The following is a 16,383-nucleotide window of genomic DNA, read 5'->3' on the forward strand; positions in this document are numbered from 1 at the left end:
CTATTTAAATTAGGAAGGGAAGCTCCTTTTGAGTAAGGAAAGAACCTCGCATCTAGTGAGCTTCCACTAGGTCCAAGGCCCTGCTCAAGGATTTCTGATTTTATGTTCTCAGTCACTGGTCAAGGTGGGCACTATTGCTCTCACGCAACAGGTGAGAAAATGTGGTTCAGAGACGTTAAGCAGGAGAGCAGAGACTTGAAGTCAAATTGGTCTGACTCAAAAATGGCTCTCTACTCTGCCCAGCAGTCTCCTTACATAGGTCAGTGCGTGCTGGAGAGGCGGGAAGTTTCAGTAACACTAGATTAATGAGGAGCAATGGTAATTTCTAATTCTCTCTGGGTACTCGCTATGTGCCAACCCCTGTTAGAAATACACCACTGCATATACCACCCAGTGCATCATGCAATATACGCAACGAATGAATCATGGAACTTTACATCAGAAACCAGGGATGTACTGTATGGTGACTAACACAATATAATAAAAAAATATTATTTAAAAAAAAAGAAATACACCACTTATAATCAATTCACTTATATCTTTCGAAAGCTCTTTGAGGTAGATATACTGTTACATCCATTTCATAGATAAGGAAACTGAGTCACAGAGTGGCTAAGGAACTTGTCCAAAGCCCCTTGACTACTAAGTGGCAGAGGCTGAATTTGAATCTAGAGGCCCTGTTTCTCCAGCACTATGATAAACTGTTTCTCTTTGAATGAGTGAACAAAATTCATTACTGTTTTATCCTGGCAATTGCCTGGGGAGGAAGTCCAGTGCAAAATTAACCTTCTGTTAAAACTGATGGGTGAGTCTGGATTGCCAAGTTCTTGGAAGTTTTAAAAGACAAACTGAACAGGGGTTCGCCTGAGCCTGTCCCTGGTCTGGTTGCTGATCTTCTCATGTGGAATATTTAAGACGAAGGAACTCAGACTTTGGGAAATGTTCTGACTGTTGTCTGCTTTTCTTACCAGTGCCTAGTTATCAGACCACGTGCCCAACTGCCCAAGTCGGAAACCGGAAGCCTTCCTGGTCCCTCTACCTTCACTCTCCTTTCTCCTTCTGCTCCCCCTACATAATCTGTCATCGAGTCCATCAGTTCCGCTCTAGACATCCATGAAACTGACTACTTCTCTATCTCTTCTACCAATGCCATGGTCTGGAGACATCATCATCTCTCGCTTAGACCACTAAGACAGTCACTCGCTATCTTTTCACTGCCCTCTTGACCTTCTTCCATTCATTCTCCGCATAGCTGTTACAGTGTTCTTAAACATTTTTTTTAAAGATTATTTATTTATTTATTTGACAGAGAGAGACAGCCAGCAAGAGAGGGAACACATCAGGGGGAGTGGGAGAGGAAGAAGCAGGCTTCCCAGAGGAGCAGGGAGCCTGACGCGGGGCTCGATCCCAGGACCCTAGGATCATGCCCTGGGCCAAAAGCAGATGCTTAATGACTGAGCCACCCAGGCGCCCCTGTTACAATGTTCTTAAAATACAGATCAAAACATGCCATTCACTCCCCTCCTCCAAACCCTTCAATAGCAGTTGATTACACTTGGCATAAACCTGAAATCCTTGCCATGTATTCCATGGCCCAAAATGAGGTCCTTATTACTTTTATGTAACTTTTTTTTTGCCATCAACAGGACAGTAGAATTTGACCTGGTACATCCCATGTGGACCATACGTGATGGTTCCTCTGCCTCCCTGTCCAGCCTCACCTGTACCACTCTGCCCCCACTCTCCTCACTTGAGCCCCCCTGGTCTCCCAAGCAACTTCCTTCACACCCGCCATCATTGCTGCCTGTGGACTGGTGCTACCGTTGCCCAGCTCTTCACCGGGCTAATTCTTACCCAGCTTTCAGTACCAACCTAAAGGTCAATTGCTCAAAGTAGCCTTACTTGACTTCCCCCATTTAGACTAACTCCCTCAACTAGACTTTCTCATGGCACCCAACAATTTTGTAACTAATACCATTTGATCATGTAATGATTTGTTAAGCTACCCCCCTCACCAGCTGGAGACTCTAAACTCCATGAGGGCTGGGCCATGTCTGTTTTGGTCCCTACTATATCTTCTGTGCCTATGACAGTGCTTGGAACAGAGCAAACATTCAATAAATATTTACTGAAGAAGTTAATCATCCTGGGAAGAAGTCAGTCTTGGGGGCAGGGATGAGCTTCACTTGGCCACGTGGAGGGAAGCTGACTTGATAATTGATCCTAGATCTGGGCCCATGTGATGGTTAGAAACCATTCTCTGTGTTGTACCTCTATTACCCCAGAATTTCGATAAATCCTATCAAAAGGCATGTTTTATTTTAACTCTGTTGTTTGGTGATAAGAAACAGGATATATCTGTGCATTAGAAGGAGGAATAAAGATGAAAGCAGGGTCCCTCACCACTGCCACCATGGGGAAGGGAGAGGGTGGCATTATCAGTCACCTGCCAGAGGGCAGTATTGCCCTGCCGGTCAGCAGTTTCAAGAGGGAAAGGACAGTGGCAGGGTGGCAAGAGGGTGAGGCTGGGATAGGGGACTGAGGTTGGGGTAGAAAAATGGGTGTTTGTTCCCGAGTACACAGAGGTTGCACATGGAACATTCCAGAACAGCTGCGGGCACTAAAGAGGAGGGAGCTAATTTCTGACAATTAGATGAGAAGAGATTGGGCATTAAAAGTAAATGTGAAAAAGAAAAGCAAATGCGGCGTTATCGTTGAAAAGTTTGGGACATTTTGGCAACACTAAAATTAGAATCTTACGTTAAGACTGAAGCTTAAAAAAAGAGGGTTAAAAAAAGGCATATTGGGGGTGTGGAAAAGGTTCCTTGGCTTCACTGTATTATTTCTCTGCCAAATAAAGTCTGGGAACTGGGGTGTTTTCTCTAAGCCTATTTCCTTTTCTTTATAAGTATTTTCTTGGGCTTTCTATTTTTTTGGTACCAGAACAGGCAAAGGCTGTTTTGGAAAACTAGTCTTTCTCCCTGATACTTTCTGTCTGGCAAGATAGGAACTCACCAGTCCCAAGCAGTGATCACAACCTCCCCATACACCACCCTTCTTGGTCAAAAGATGAAATGACTTAAGACCCCCCTCCCTGCCCCCTGCCCCTTCTCTAAGCATCCTCAACATAGAAGCAAACAGAGCAGATGGTTTCATGGGAATGGTGGGTCTGTTTTAATTCTGGGACAATGGAACTATTAATAAGGGCTGATTGTTTTCATGTTCTTTTAGGAATGGAAGAAAACTGGGGGAAAGATCTTTTAAAGGGGGCGATAAGAACCTCTCTGAGGACTTGGTTATTACCAAATGAAATGTTATCTTCCTGGGAATTGAGAGAGGCAGGGAATCCTACGGAGAGGCTGCTATTTAGTCTCCTGTTTTCCTTGGTGGTTTCACATGTCTGCCAGTGTTCCTATGCAGAAGTGAAGCGTTTTCAGGTTACATGTCCTGTGTTTCTTCTACAATCCCTGCAAGACTTAATGATGGGCAGAGGGTGGATCATTTGCTGTTGAATGAACGATTCCAGCTTGGATGCATGCATCCATTCATTCATTTCCACAATGATTTACTGAGCATGCACCGTGCCCCCCGCACTGCACTGGTAGGGGTAGGGGTAGGGGTAGGGGGTGGGGGAATCAGTCACAAGGTCTGCTGGACTTTCCATGGCCTTGGGAATTTTCCCACACTTCGTAAAGGTTGCTTTCTGGGATTCTGGGTGTGATGTGACATTTTGATAATATTTACTGACGGAAACATTAAAGGATGGACACACACAAGCATGTCAAGAAGCACTTCATTCAACAAGCTTTTCTCCTAAGTAGCCTAGTGATGTTCCTACTGCAAAATCCTCCTGGGGGTTATGCAATGTCTACCACATTTTCAGTCTATAAAACAATCTCCACCACCACCCCAGAATAACCCAACATCAGCTCTACATTGTCAACTTCTTGCCTCTTAGTAAAAGAGCTTCCAATTCTGTGGAATTGGACTTTTCTCAAATGTCCAGCAGTTGTTGGCTTTGGAGCCTCAACTTATATTGTAAACACACATCACTACTTACTACCACTAATGCCGCATTTACAACATTTCCAGATGGCCTTATGGCTCCAGATGCTGACGACCAAAAACATGGAGTGAACAGAACAAAAGATTATAGATTAATTAAAGAATTTTCATTGCTACTTTTGGAGTCTGGATGTTTCACAGCCAACTCTAATCATTTGTTTATAATGTATATAAATCATAGCCTCTTTGGGCTTTACTTAAGGATAGGCCAACATGATTAATGATATTGAGATGCATCCTGAACCATATATAGATGCATATATATATATATATATATATATAATATATATAGTGAGCTATAATTTATATATATCTTATATAATATATATAGTAAGCTATAATTTATATATATATCTATATCTATAGTGAGCTATAATTTATATATATAGTGAGCTATAATTTATATACAGTAATATGTACAGATATTTATTCATTTCTTTTGTATTGCTGAATTTCTTTCCATAATTTGTTTATAATATTTCTTCGTTATCTTTTAACATCTGCAGAATCTATAGTAACATCCTCTCTACAGCAGTTGCTCTACGGATTACAGTATTCATCGTTCACTTTAACACAGGCTACTGTAAGTTAATACTGTGCCACTTCTCATATAATGAAAGAATGCTTTAATATTCTACTTCCATATATCCTTTCTTATCCTTTATGCTATTTTGTCATATATTCTTTTATATGTAATAAACTCCAAAATGCAGTTATTATATGTCTTAAGCAATCATCTTTTTGCAAAATTAAGAAAATATTTATCATTTCTGTTATTCCTCCTTCTCTTTTTTTTATAGACCTAGTTTACATCTAGTATCATTTTCCTTTAGCCTGAAGAACTCCTTTAGCAGTTGTTCTTTTTTTTTTTTTTTTTTTTTGTAATGCAGGTTTGCTGGGGATGACTTTCTCAGTTTTGTTTTGTTTTCCTTAAAATGTCTTAATTTTTGCTTGCAATTTTAAGGATATTTTCAATGGATATTGAATTCTAAGTTATTTCCTTTCATCTTTGTAAGGAACTCAATCTGTTGTTTTCTGGGTTGCATGTTTTTTTTTCTCATGAAAAGTAAGTGATTTTCATTGTTGCTCCTCTTTTTGTAATACGTCTTTTCCCTTCTCCATAGGTTTTAAGATTATCTCTTTATTCTGGTTTTCAGAAATTCAACTACTTTGCACTTAGATGATGTTTTCTTTGTATTCGTCCTGTTTGGGGTTCTTTGAAGGTTCTGGATCTGTCTGCAGAATGCCACGTTCAGTATTCCAATTATACATATATTAGACCAATTGCTATTATCCCACAAATTGTAAGGGCTGGCTTATCTTTCCCCTCTGCCCCCTGGTCATTTTTCTGTCTCTTTCAGTTTAGATCATTTCTATTAACTTGTTTTTAAGTTCATCAATCCCTTTTCCATAGATATTGTATTTCAGTTCCATAGTGTTCACTTGGTTCTTTAGAGTTTTCTTTGTGTGTTTTTTTTTTTTCTTTCTGATATCCTGTGTCTTTATTGTACTCACCTTTTCCTGTAAATTCTTTAACATGTTTATAATAGTTGCTTTAAATCCCTGTCTGGTAATTCCAACCATTGAATGATCTGTGGTTTGCTTCCATTACTGTGTTTTTTCTTGATTATGGGTCACATTTTCCTGCTTTTTCCCCATGCCTCATTATCTTTTCATTTGTGTTTCAGACATTGTGTATACATATATAATAAAAAAAAGCAGTGGAAACTTAGGTACAATGTTGACTTATTTTGCTTGTAAGCCTTTTATCTTTGGGAGTTGGGGGTGGGGTGGGGGCTGATTGTTTAGATTCCTCCTTGAGTTAGGTTGAGCTTGGGCTGGGTCACAGCTTTAATTAGACTATGTTCCCTGTTATTAGCCTAATTCTCAGACTTCTGCCCTGCCCTGACTTTGTGGTCTTTTCAGTCTTTGAGTTGGGAGGGAAGTGGGTGCAGCTTCCGTCATTTTTGCTTGCTGTTGCATTTAACCCTGGTAGAACTTCAGAATCCAAGCACCACAATGATCCAAATATAGGATTATGCGATTTCTCTTCCCTTTTCAGCAACTGTTCCACTGATACTTTCTTGGAAAAAATGCAGAGGTTCAGGTGAGGGGGAGAACTGTCAGACAGAGATTTCTTTTTCATTTGGGGCTTCTTCAGATAATCCATCCCTCTGGCACACATCATTGACTGAGGTTCAGCTGACTTTTCCTCATCCATGAAAAGTCTCTCTCCATGGCTACCCTACTTTTGCCCCTACCCAAACCATATCCATTGCCAAGTATGGAAGTTTCTGTCAATCTCTGCTCAGCTATAAAGGGCTTGTTTCTCTCTAATTCAGTTCATCAGTGCTTCCAGTGTGTCTGTTGACCCCATAGACACATACGGATTTTATTTCGTTAGGACTCTTCTGCTTGGCCATGGAAATGAAGGTTTTTCACATTCCTCTACATCCTAACCAGAAGCAGAAATACTAAAAGACTTTTTCTAAATATTTGTGACTACACATTTGTTTCAAGTCAGGAAAAAAAATACTAGAAGCTGACTACCAGCATATAAATATACTCTAATATCTCTCATCTTAAAAAAAATAAATCCTCTGTGACCCCACATCTTCCTCTAGCTATGGACCAATTTGTTTGCATTTCTCTTCACAACACAACTTCTTGAAACAGTACTTGTATCCCCACCTCCCTGTCTTTCCTGGTGGAGACTTTCTTGAAATGTAAAGCAATCTTGGCTGTTCATAGTGAATGAGCGAGATGGAAAGACTTGTTGGAAGCTGTGCATGCATGGTGGGGCATGCCAACTGGCGGATGACCAGCTTTTGTCAACAGGCTTTTTTGTTGGGGACCCTCAAATATCAGTGTATGTACATTTCCCCCCCTCCCCCACCCCGAGGCATTTATTTCTACAAAAAAGGAACTTTCAAACTCCTTCCTTAGGTGTTAGTCTGGAGTTGACAAGGAGGAAGGCTGGAAGCAGCCACATTTGTTATGCAGATATCCCCATACTCTCCCATGCCTGGTGTCTGACTGTGAAAGCATCCTTGTCTAATTTTGCCAGAGAATATACTTCTCTTCTCTGGTGGAACTGGAGGAATAATTTTCAGATGTAGTGGAGGCAGGTAGTTCTGAAGGCTGAACAGCTCCTCAGATAAACTCTTTTTAAAAATTTAATTTAATTTAATTTTTTGGTTTTATTTAAATTTAAGTTAGTTAGCATATAGTGTATTATTAATTTCAGGGTAGAATTTAGTGATTCATCAGCTGCATATAACACCCAGTGCTCGTTACAGCAGGTACCCTCCTTAATGGCCATCACCCGATTACCCCATCCTCAGATAAACTCTTAAGCAATATTCCCGTTTTCTTCTGCAGTATTTGACAGCTCTAGGTTTTGATTTTTCCAGGGTTCTGCTAGGCTACAGACTTGTTTCTCTTCAACATCTCCTTCTGCAGGATGATATTTGACTTTTCTCCACACTCTTACCTCATTTGCCACTTCTCTATCCTCTTTCCATCCTCACTTGTAGAGTTGCTTAGTTTCCTCAAAGATGGGCTTTGTGGTTTGTTTCACATTCTCCTGGTTTGGAGTGCTTTTTGTGACAGAAAGGGTAAAAAATGTCTTTACCCCTCATCTTAAAACTGGAAGTCTTCACCTTCTAACCCATTCTGCTCTGACCTTTGTCTCTGCATCTCTGCTGGTCTCCAACCATCTCTACATTGCCAACCCAACAGTCACCTCTCTGGCTTCATCTTACTCAACCTCTTATAGCATCAGACACAGTTGGTGTCTTTTTCAAGATAAAATGCTTTCTTTTCTTGATTTCCATTATGGCATGCACTCTCCATCTCCCTCATCAGTTGTTCTTTTTCATATTTCAGTGTAGACTTTTCCTTCTCTTCTAGAACTCTAAAGATTAGAGGGCCCCAGAACTCCTTCAACACCCCCCCCAACCCATTCCCATATTCTCAACACCCACATTGTTTTATAAGTCATTCTTCCCATGACTTTGATTCTAATCAAGGGAGCATGGGCTTTGGAAGAAGATGGCTTGGATTAAATCTTCATTCTGTCACTTCCTAAGGCTGTCAACTTTAGATTTCTCAACTGTAAAAATGAAGGTGTGGAACTAATATCTACCAGCTCCCTTCCAGCTTAGAATGCTGCATCTGATTTTATGTAGGGACCAAAGAGTGAGCAGAAACAGAGCATCTGCTGGGAACTGGAAAGGCCACAACCGGCAGACAGGAGTGGTCCACAATGTGGCACAGGGTCAAGTGCAGACCAGTAAGTGAAGTTCACTAAGAGGAGTCCATCAGGGAATTTCCAAGGGTCGAAGCCTAAGCTGGCATACGGAATGGAAGTGATGGTTTAATCACAGGGCAACGTGATGAATTTGTCCAAACAAGCTCTTCTTTACACAACTCTGTTTTGGCTGGTTACTCATTTGTGCAGTGGTTTTCACCATGTAGTTTCCCATGGTACCACTTTGCTTTTGAAACGAATCTTTGTAAGACTTTCCCATCACTAACCCTTTCCCCCAGTTAAGCCATACCCTGCAGGAGATGGGAGTGGTGGAAAGTGGGTTTTGTATTCAGGGCTTCCCAAATATATAGCTCTCCCCTATGAGAACCTTCCGTTTCATGCTCCTCTTAGTTCGATGAGGACTAGGTCTCTCTAGGTGTTTGTAGTATCTGAAACAGTCAGGTTGATGTACTTGAGCCCAGGGCTATCGACCACAATGAATGTTTGTAGGGCCAAAGGATAGAATGGTGCTCTGTCAAGCCCTGCACAACAGAGACCGCGGAGCCCAGAATCACCTCGGATGGAAGCTGAAAGCAGACAGCCCTAGGGGAGATGATAGGCAACTATATTGTGTTTGGTCAGAGCACATTTCTTTAGTATAAGCTGGTGGAAATTACAGTTCTCTCCAAAGATAAGGCTTCCCTGCCACACTTTGGAGCAATATTAGGCTGGTCATGGGAGCAGGCAGAGGTATACTGTGTTCACACCAGATAATCCAACCCACAAACCATAGGTGGGCACGATCTGTTTGAAAAGACGAGTTGGAGGATCCTACAAGACGTTGAGAGGCAACGAGAACTCTTAAAATCACTGGTGGGAATGAAAATTGGCACAGCCCCTTTGGAGAACAAGGAAATCATGCCTAATGAAGTTATACGTTCACATACCATAAGACCTAGCAATTCCACCCCTAGTTGTGTATCAGAGAGAAATTCTTGCTTTTAACCCCCCAAGAGATGGGTATAAGAATAGTGATTGCAACTTTGTTTATAATAGCAAAAAGTTAGAAACGAACTAACTGTCCACAAATAAGAAAGAGGAAGTACCTGATGGTACATTATTACAATATAATAGAATGTAATGGAAAAGTGTGAGCCAAGTACAGCTACATGTATCTTCACAGAGAAAGTCTCAAAACCATGCTGTTAAGTGTAAAAAGCATGTTCAAGAAAAATATGTACAATATGACCATTTATTATAAAGCGTAATCTGAAAAAATATAATATATTGCTCATGGAGATACAAAAATATCGAGCATCCGTTAAGATGAAAACCCCAAATCAGGATGGGGACTATTTCTGGGGAAGAACAAGAAAGGGGGAGTGTACACAGAGGTCTCAATCCCTGTCACATTTTGCCTCATAAGCTTGGTGGTGGCTAGTGAGTCCATTACCCTTCTTTGAGTATACTTCTGTTACATTTGAAATATTTAATAATTAAAAACAATTGTGGGGGATGAGTCGCCAGAGGCTGAACTTGCAGGCCATGAGGAGACCGCCAGAGCTGCTCAAGGGCTCAGGCTTGGCCCCGGAGGCCGAAGGGCCACGAGGGGATGGGCAGGCGAGGCTGCAGAGCCGCCTGTGTTGACCAGGGGTGGTCTGCCCTTGCGGGGCCACCGGAAACCAGGTGGTTGTGGCTGTTTGGCTTCAGGTCTGAACACCCTACCCTTCTTCGGTTGCACTGACCCCATCTGTCGTTTGTCCTGCTGGCTTCGTCCCGACAAGAATGCTTCCGCGTGCTGCTCTGTCAGTTTTTCTTCTTCGTATGTGCTTGCCGCAGGTGGATAGCAGGTGAGGAAGGGAAGTAACAGGTCCTGAGGCTCCGTGTGCGGCCCGCGCCTCTGCTGGGCACCTCCTTACGTTAATCTACCAGAGCCCCACAGCCCCACCACGCGGGGGTGTCATTGCCTCCAGCGCACATTTGAGAAAGCAGATCCAGAGCAGACCAGTAACAGACTGGAACCCACGCTGGTCCTGGTCCAAAGTCTGTATCGTCTCGACTACATCCCTGTGTCCAGACTTGGTACAGGACAACGTACTGTACACAAAGACACAGGACACACACACATACACGTACACACACACACACACGTGTTATTTTTTTCAGAGCATAAGTTGTACTCCATAATTTGAGAAAGAACTCAATGTGATTTTTATATAAAATCAAACCTTGGTATATTATTAAATAGAACACAGATGCACATGCATTTTTAAGATGAAAGGACGTTGAAGAAATTTCTTGCTTTTGATGAGCGATTCAAACTACACCCGAGGACGCCAGGAGTAATACTTTTACTCTCTCCTCCTAACTGGGGTATCCCCAGAGGAAGAGCGTGAGAAGCACTGGACCACACGACTCTCAAGAAGCAGTCTGCTCCCAGAACGGCGGAATTGCTTCAAGGTGGGTTCTTTTTACCATCACTGATACTCAATATAAGGAACCCTTCGACAAACTTCCCCTAGAGACATTGCCTGTGTGCGTCTGTCTGAAGGAGTCTCGCTAGAACCATTACACAAAGGGAAGAATAACTTTTCTCTGGCCTCATGCCCAAGCAGAATTTTTTACCTATATCCCTCTATATAGGCATAGACAGGCCAAATGTTAAAAACTTTGGAGAGGGATGTGAGCCATGGAGAGCTGGGGACTCCGAACTGATGACTTACTGCGTGCCTGGCATTATTAATCCTTCCAGCAGTTCTTTGAGGTAGGGACTATCATTCTAGTCATTTTATAGATGAAGAAACGGGCATAGAGAGGTAAGAAACTCTCCCTTGGACCCAGACCCAGGATATTCTCTCAGTCAACAGGACAAGAGAATAAAAACATGCTTTCCACCATTTCTTTTAATTTTGCCATCAAATCTTCTTGTACCTAAATAAACAGCACCTAAAAATGGAACGAATCCAGGTTCTTTCAAGCACCAAGTATCTGAAGATTCGTTTTCTCTCTTGTTATTTTTAAATTTAAAAAAGGCTTTTAGAACTATGTCTCTTGGTAATGACAGCCTGTAATCATTCTGCTCCAGGAATCAAGCAATGTGTTCAGAATATGTCATTTTCCCCTGTGACACTAAATGGCAAAACCACACTCTCAACCCAACCGAACGATGACTGAGAGGGATGGGCAAGTGTGGTCTCTTGGTTTCCACTCAGCAGGTTGCGCCAAGCATTCTTGGCTTTCACTCCAACTCCCTAAGCAATAGGCAAGATACTTAACCTCTTAACCCCATCTGTGAAATGCTGCTGCCACCCCTTTACCTCTTTGTGAGGAGTGTTTCCACACTGAAGTTGTTAAAAGGTCCTGAAGATAAAATGTGTAGAGGGGATATGCTTTCAGAGAAGTGTTTTCTGGAAGAAGTCTGAGGGTTTGGGGTGGTGACATGTGGATGCTAGGATTTGTGTGTAACTAAAAACTGTATAGAACTGTAAAATTCTGGGAAACCCTATAGGATAGTGATTAAAAGTGTGGACACTGGGGCCCTTATGCCTGGGTTCAAATCCAAATTTTTGTACTTTTACAAGAGCGGCTTGGTGCCTTCTTTGAATCGGTATCCCCATCTATGTAATACATATAATAAATAATTCTAGTAACCATCTTACAAGGTAGGTATTATTAACTTTCTCTTATTAGAGTTGAGAAAAGTATTTTAGGTTATTGGTACATTAGAAGCCATTAATAAAAGATTGTATATAGACACAAAAGCATGTGTACTTATGCATTCGTGCACATATATAGTGGTTGATTTCATTTTAGTATTCCCCAGAGAAGAAACAAAAGACGGCAGCACGCGTATAGATGCAGTAAATAGGGTACAGTGTGTAATGTAATAGGAAAAAAATCACTAGATTGAAATTTTTAATTTTGTGAGTTAAAAAAAATTCTCCCACCACTGACAGCTTGTATGAACTTGGGCAAATAATTCAATCTCTCTGAGAATAATTTTCCTTAGCAGTAAAATGAGGCCAGGGAGAGGGTTGGATAAGACATAATAATTTTTTGACTCCTGGTTGTTCTGTTATGCTTTGTTTTTTAATCTTGTAAAGGTCAGAAGTAAGGCAAGATTTCCAGGTGAAAACAGTAATCATATTTTAACTTCCCCCTGTTCTCCATCATAATGCTATAGAAACAAACAGCCAAACTAGTATCATAGGGGAAAATGTTTTCCCTGCTGGAAAATAGGTAAGAGTTCTATACACATGTCAGACACTTGGGATTATTCCTCAAAAAGCATAGCTGCTGAGATCAGGCTGAGGAAGGACCTGGCAGCCTGTAATTCCAGGACATGAGGAGAAAAGTCTGGGGTTGGTAGTGGGTTCATTTCTTGACACTGACCATCTTCTTTTGGCTCCAGCTTCCTCCTTACTTTGGACACTTTGCTAGGTCTCTACCCTTTCCAAGCAAAAATTATACTACATTTAAATTTTCCCACAGTCTTTAGCCTGGGATCTTCACATTTTCAACAAACATTTATTGTGATCCCTGACAGAATTCACCTCAAATCCCAGTACTGAGAAACTTAGTTGTTTCTCTTTTGAATTACTATGTTAAGGAAAGTCTCAGAAGTTGGGAAGAAGAGGACCAATTTGAGAAATCTGAGAAAACTTCCCCTTTGAAGCAAACTCTTATAAAAAATAGGGAGCACATGAAGCAATTGTAATTCATACTCAAGATGAAGCTATTCCATCTCTAACACAATAGCAGAGTGCCACACACATACACAACAGGAAAAATTGAGGATCAGAAAAATATTCATAGGGTTGAAAGGTATTATCTCTCAGTTAAAAAATGCAATGGCACTGAAAACAATAAATGGAAGATGAAAGAAATTAAAGAAAGCATAAACAAATGAAAATACAGCCTGTGTTCATGAATCAGAAGACTTAAAATTGTTAAGATGGCCATACTACCCAAAGTGATTTACAGACCCAATGCAATCCCTCTCAAAACCCCAATGACTTTTTTTTTTGACAGAAATAGAAAAACGTATCCTGACATTTATATGGAATCTCAAGGGACTCAAAATAGCCAAAACACTCTTGAAAAAGGACTACAGTTGGAAGACTCACACTTCCTGGTTTCAAAACTTATTACAAAGCCACACTATTCCAAACAGAGTGGTACTAGGACAAGGATAGATGTAGAGAGGGCCCAGAAAGAAAGCTTTGCATATAATAAAGAATTTTCAAGAAGGGTGTTAACCATTTAATGTGGATAAGACAATCTTTTCAACAGATGGGCTGGAAAAACTGGATTTCCATTTGCAATAGAATGAAGTTGGGCCCTATTAGAACCTTATACAAAAATTAACTCCAAATGGATCAAGGACCTAAATGTGAGAGCTGAAACTAGAAAGCTCTTAGAAAATTGGATTTGGCAATGATTTTTTGGAAGATGACACCAAAAGCATGGGCAACAAATAACAAAATAGATAAATTAGACTCATCAAAATTAAAACTTTTGTTCATCAAAGGGCACTATTAACAGAGGGAAAAAGTAACCCACAAAATGGGAGAAAATATTTGCAAATCATATAGCTGATAAGAGATTACTACCCAGAATATATAAAGAACTCTTAGAACTTAACAACTACAATAAAAAACAACCTAGTTAAAAAAGGGGCAAAGGACTTGAATAGATATTTCTCTAAAAAAGATACACAAATGTGCCAATGAGCACATGCAAAGATGCTCAACATCACTAACCATTAGGGAAATACAAATTGAAACCACAATGAGATACCATTTCACATCCATTAGAATGACTGTTATTTAAAACACACACACACACACACACACAAAACACAAAAAACCCCAGAAAATAACAAGTGTCAGCAAGGATGCGGAGAAATTGAATCCTCGTACATCACTGGTAGCAATGTAAAATGGTGCAGCTACTGTGGAAAACAACATGGCATTCCCTCAAAAACTTAGACATAGAATTACCGTATTATCCAGCAACTCCACTTCTAGGTATGTGCCCCAGACGACTGAAAGCAGACACTTTACCAGACATTTACATGCCAGTGTTCATAGCAGCATTATTCGCAACAGCCAAAAGATGGAAATAACCCAAATGTCCATTGACAGATGAATGAATAAACAAATTATGGTATATACATACAAAGGAATATTATTCTGCCTCAGAAAAGGAATGAAATTCTGAAATATGCTATAACATGGATGGACCCTGAAAACATGCTAAGTGAAATAAGCCAGATACAAAAGAACAAATATTATTTAATTCCACTTATTTGAGGTACCTAGAATAAACAAATCCATAAAGACAGGAAGTAGAAGAGTGGTTACCAGGGGCTGGCGGCAGTTCCAGTTTGGGATGATGAAGAAGTTCTGGAGGTGGCTAGTAGTGTGATTGTTGAACAATGTAAAGCCACTGAATTGTATGCTTAAAAATGGTTAAAATGGTGAGATAAAAAATTTCAATAGAAGCTGCAAACAGTAAGTTGAATGCAAACAAAATAATTAAAAATTGGTGAATTACAGGACAAGAGTGAAACATTCTTCAAGAACTCAAAGAAAAATGATAAAAATTATAAAGCAAGAAAAAGAACTTAGAATATAAAAAAGAGTTTGGCATAGATTTAATAATGGAATGGACAGAAGAAAAGTAATAATAAAAGAAATAATAGAAAAATATTTCTATTTCCTTGTTATTGGATGGAAAGGCTAAAATCCTCTACAGAGTATTACACAAAATCAATGAAAGAATCCACACCTAGATTTTTTCTCTTGACTTATTTTTTTTTAATTCCAAGGATAAGGAAAAATTTTTTTACAAGTATCCAGAAGGAGAAAACAGGCTACTCATAAAGGAGAAATGTACTAAATGGGTATTTTTTGTATGCAATAGAGAATAGAATATATACAAGTTGGCACTGTGTCATTTTCCAGTAAATTTAGGGGAAAAGATAGTCAGGGAAAAGAACTTAATATTCAATTAAAATATTTACCTGGAGGTGAATAATAACAATTCTCAAACAAGTTCAGCCTTACCAATTTTAATATTCACATACCTTCCAGGAAAATTTTACCTGAAAAAAGACTCAGTCAACTAAGAAATTAAAAAATAAATAAAATAAAAATTTCAAGTACTGGAAAGGAAATACATATGTGTATCTCTGTGTATTTATGAGACATAATGCAAATAATTCTTAAAAAATTCAGCAAGGGGAATAAATGATATTACTTAATTCTTGCCATAATAAAGACAAGCAAAATTTATTGGGAACTGTTGCTAGAATAAAAATGAAATCATACTTTCTCAAATTACACTTTTCAAATCATTGGTGGAAAATTAAAATATCAAAGAAGGGTAAAAGATAAATAAATGGGTGGACACAGATATAGCAGGAAAATATTTTTCGAAATTTAAGTTCATAATATTTTTTTGACAAAGGACTTAAGAAAGCATGAAATGTAACAGAAAGGTGATTTTATGTTGATTAGAAATACAGTCCATAATGAAAATCCATGTGAACTAAACAATATGTCATAAATCATAAAGCAGTGTGTTGGAGAGTCACATAAAACAGTTATGGTGGAAAAATTTTAAAAATACCTCACTGTCTTCACAGATCAAGTAAACAAAAATATAAGATATTTGATAAATTTAATCAATATAATTCTTATATAAAACATTTTACTCATCAAAGTATACATATCATCTAACATCCATGGATGACAAAATTTAATCACATACTAGTCCACCAACAAAAATTAATAAATTTTATTTATTTATTTATTTATTTATTTATTTATTTATTTGAGAGAGAGAGAAAGTGAGAGAAGAGAGCAGGAGCGGAGGGGGAGGGGCAGAGGGAGAGGGAGAAACAGACTTCCCACTGAGCAGGGAGCTTGCTTCAGGGCTGGATGCCAGGACCCTGGGATTATGACCTGAGCCAAAGGCAGATGCTTAACTAACTGAGCTACCCAGACACCCCCAAATTAATAAATTTTAAAAATAGAAATTATAGAAACCAATAATTTGGA

General features: G+C 39.6%; 1 protein-coding gene across 2 annotated transcripts in view; it reads right to left on the reverse strand.

Moving 5' to 3' along the window:
* The window catches only part of ANTXR1 (ANTXR cell adhesion molecule 1), a 214,224-nt gene that overhangs the window by 160,753 nt on the left and 37,088 nt on the right, over positions 1-16,383 (reverse strand). The gene's annotated exons all lie outside the window — the stretch shown is intronic.

This window comes from Ursus maritimus, unplaced genomic scaffold (genome assembly GCF_017311325.1).
Source record: "Ursus maritimus isolate PB19 unplaced genomic scaffold, ASM1731132v1 scaffold_6, whole genome shotgun sequence".
In the NCBI taxonomy this organism is placed as follows: Eukaryota; Metazoa; Chordata; class Mammalia; order Carnivora; family Ursidae; genus Ursus; species Ursus maritimus.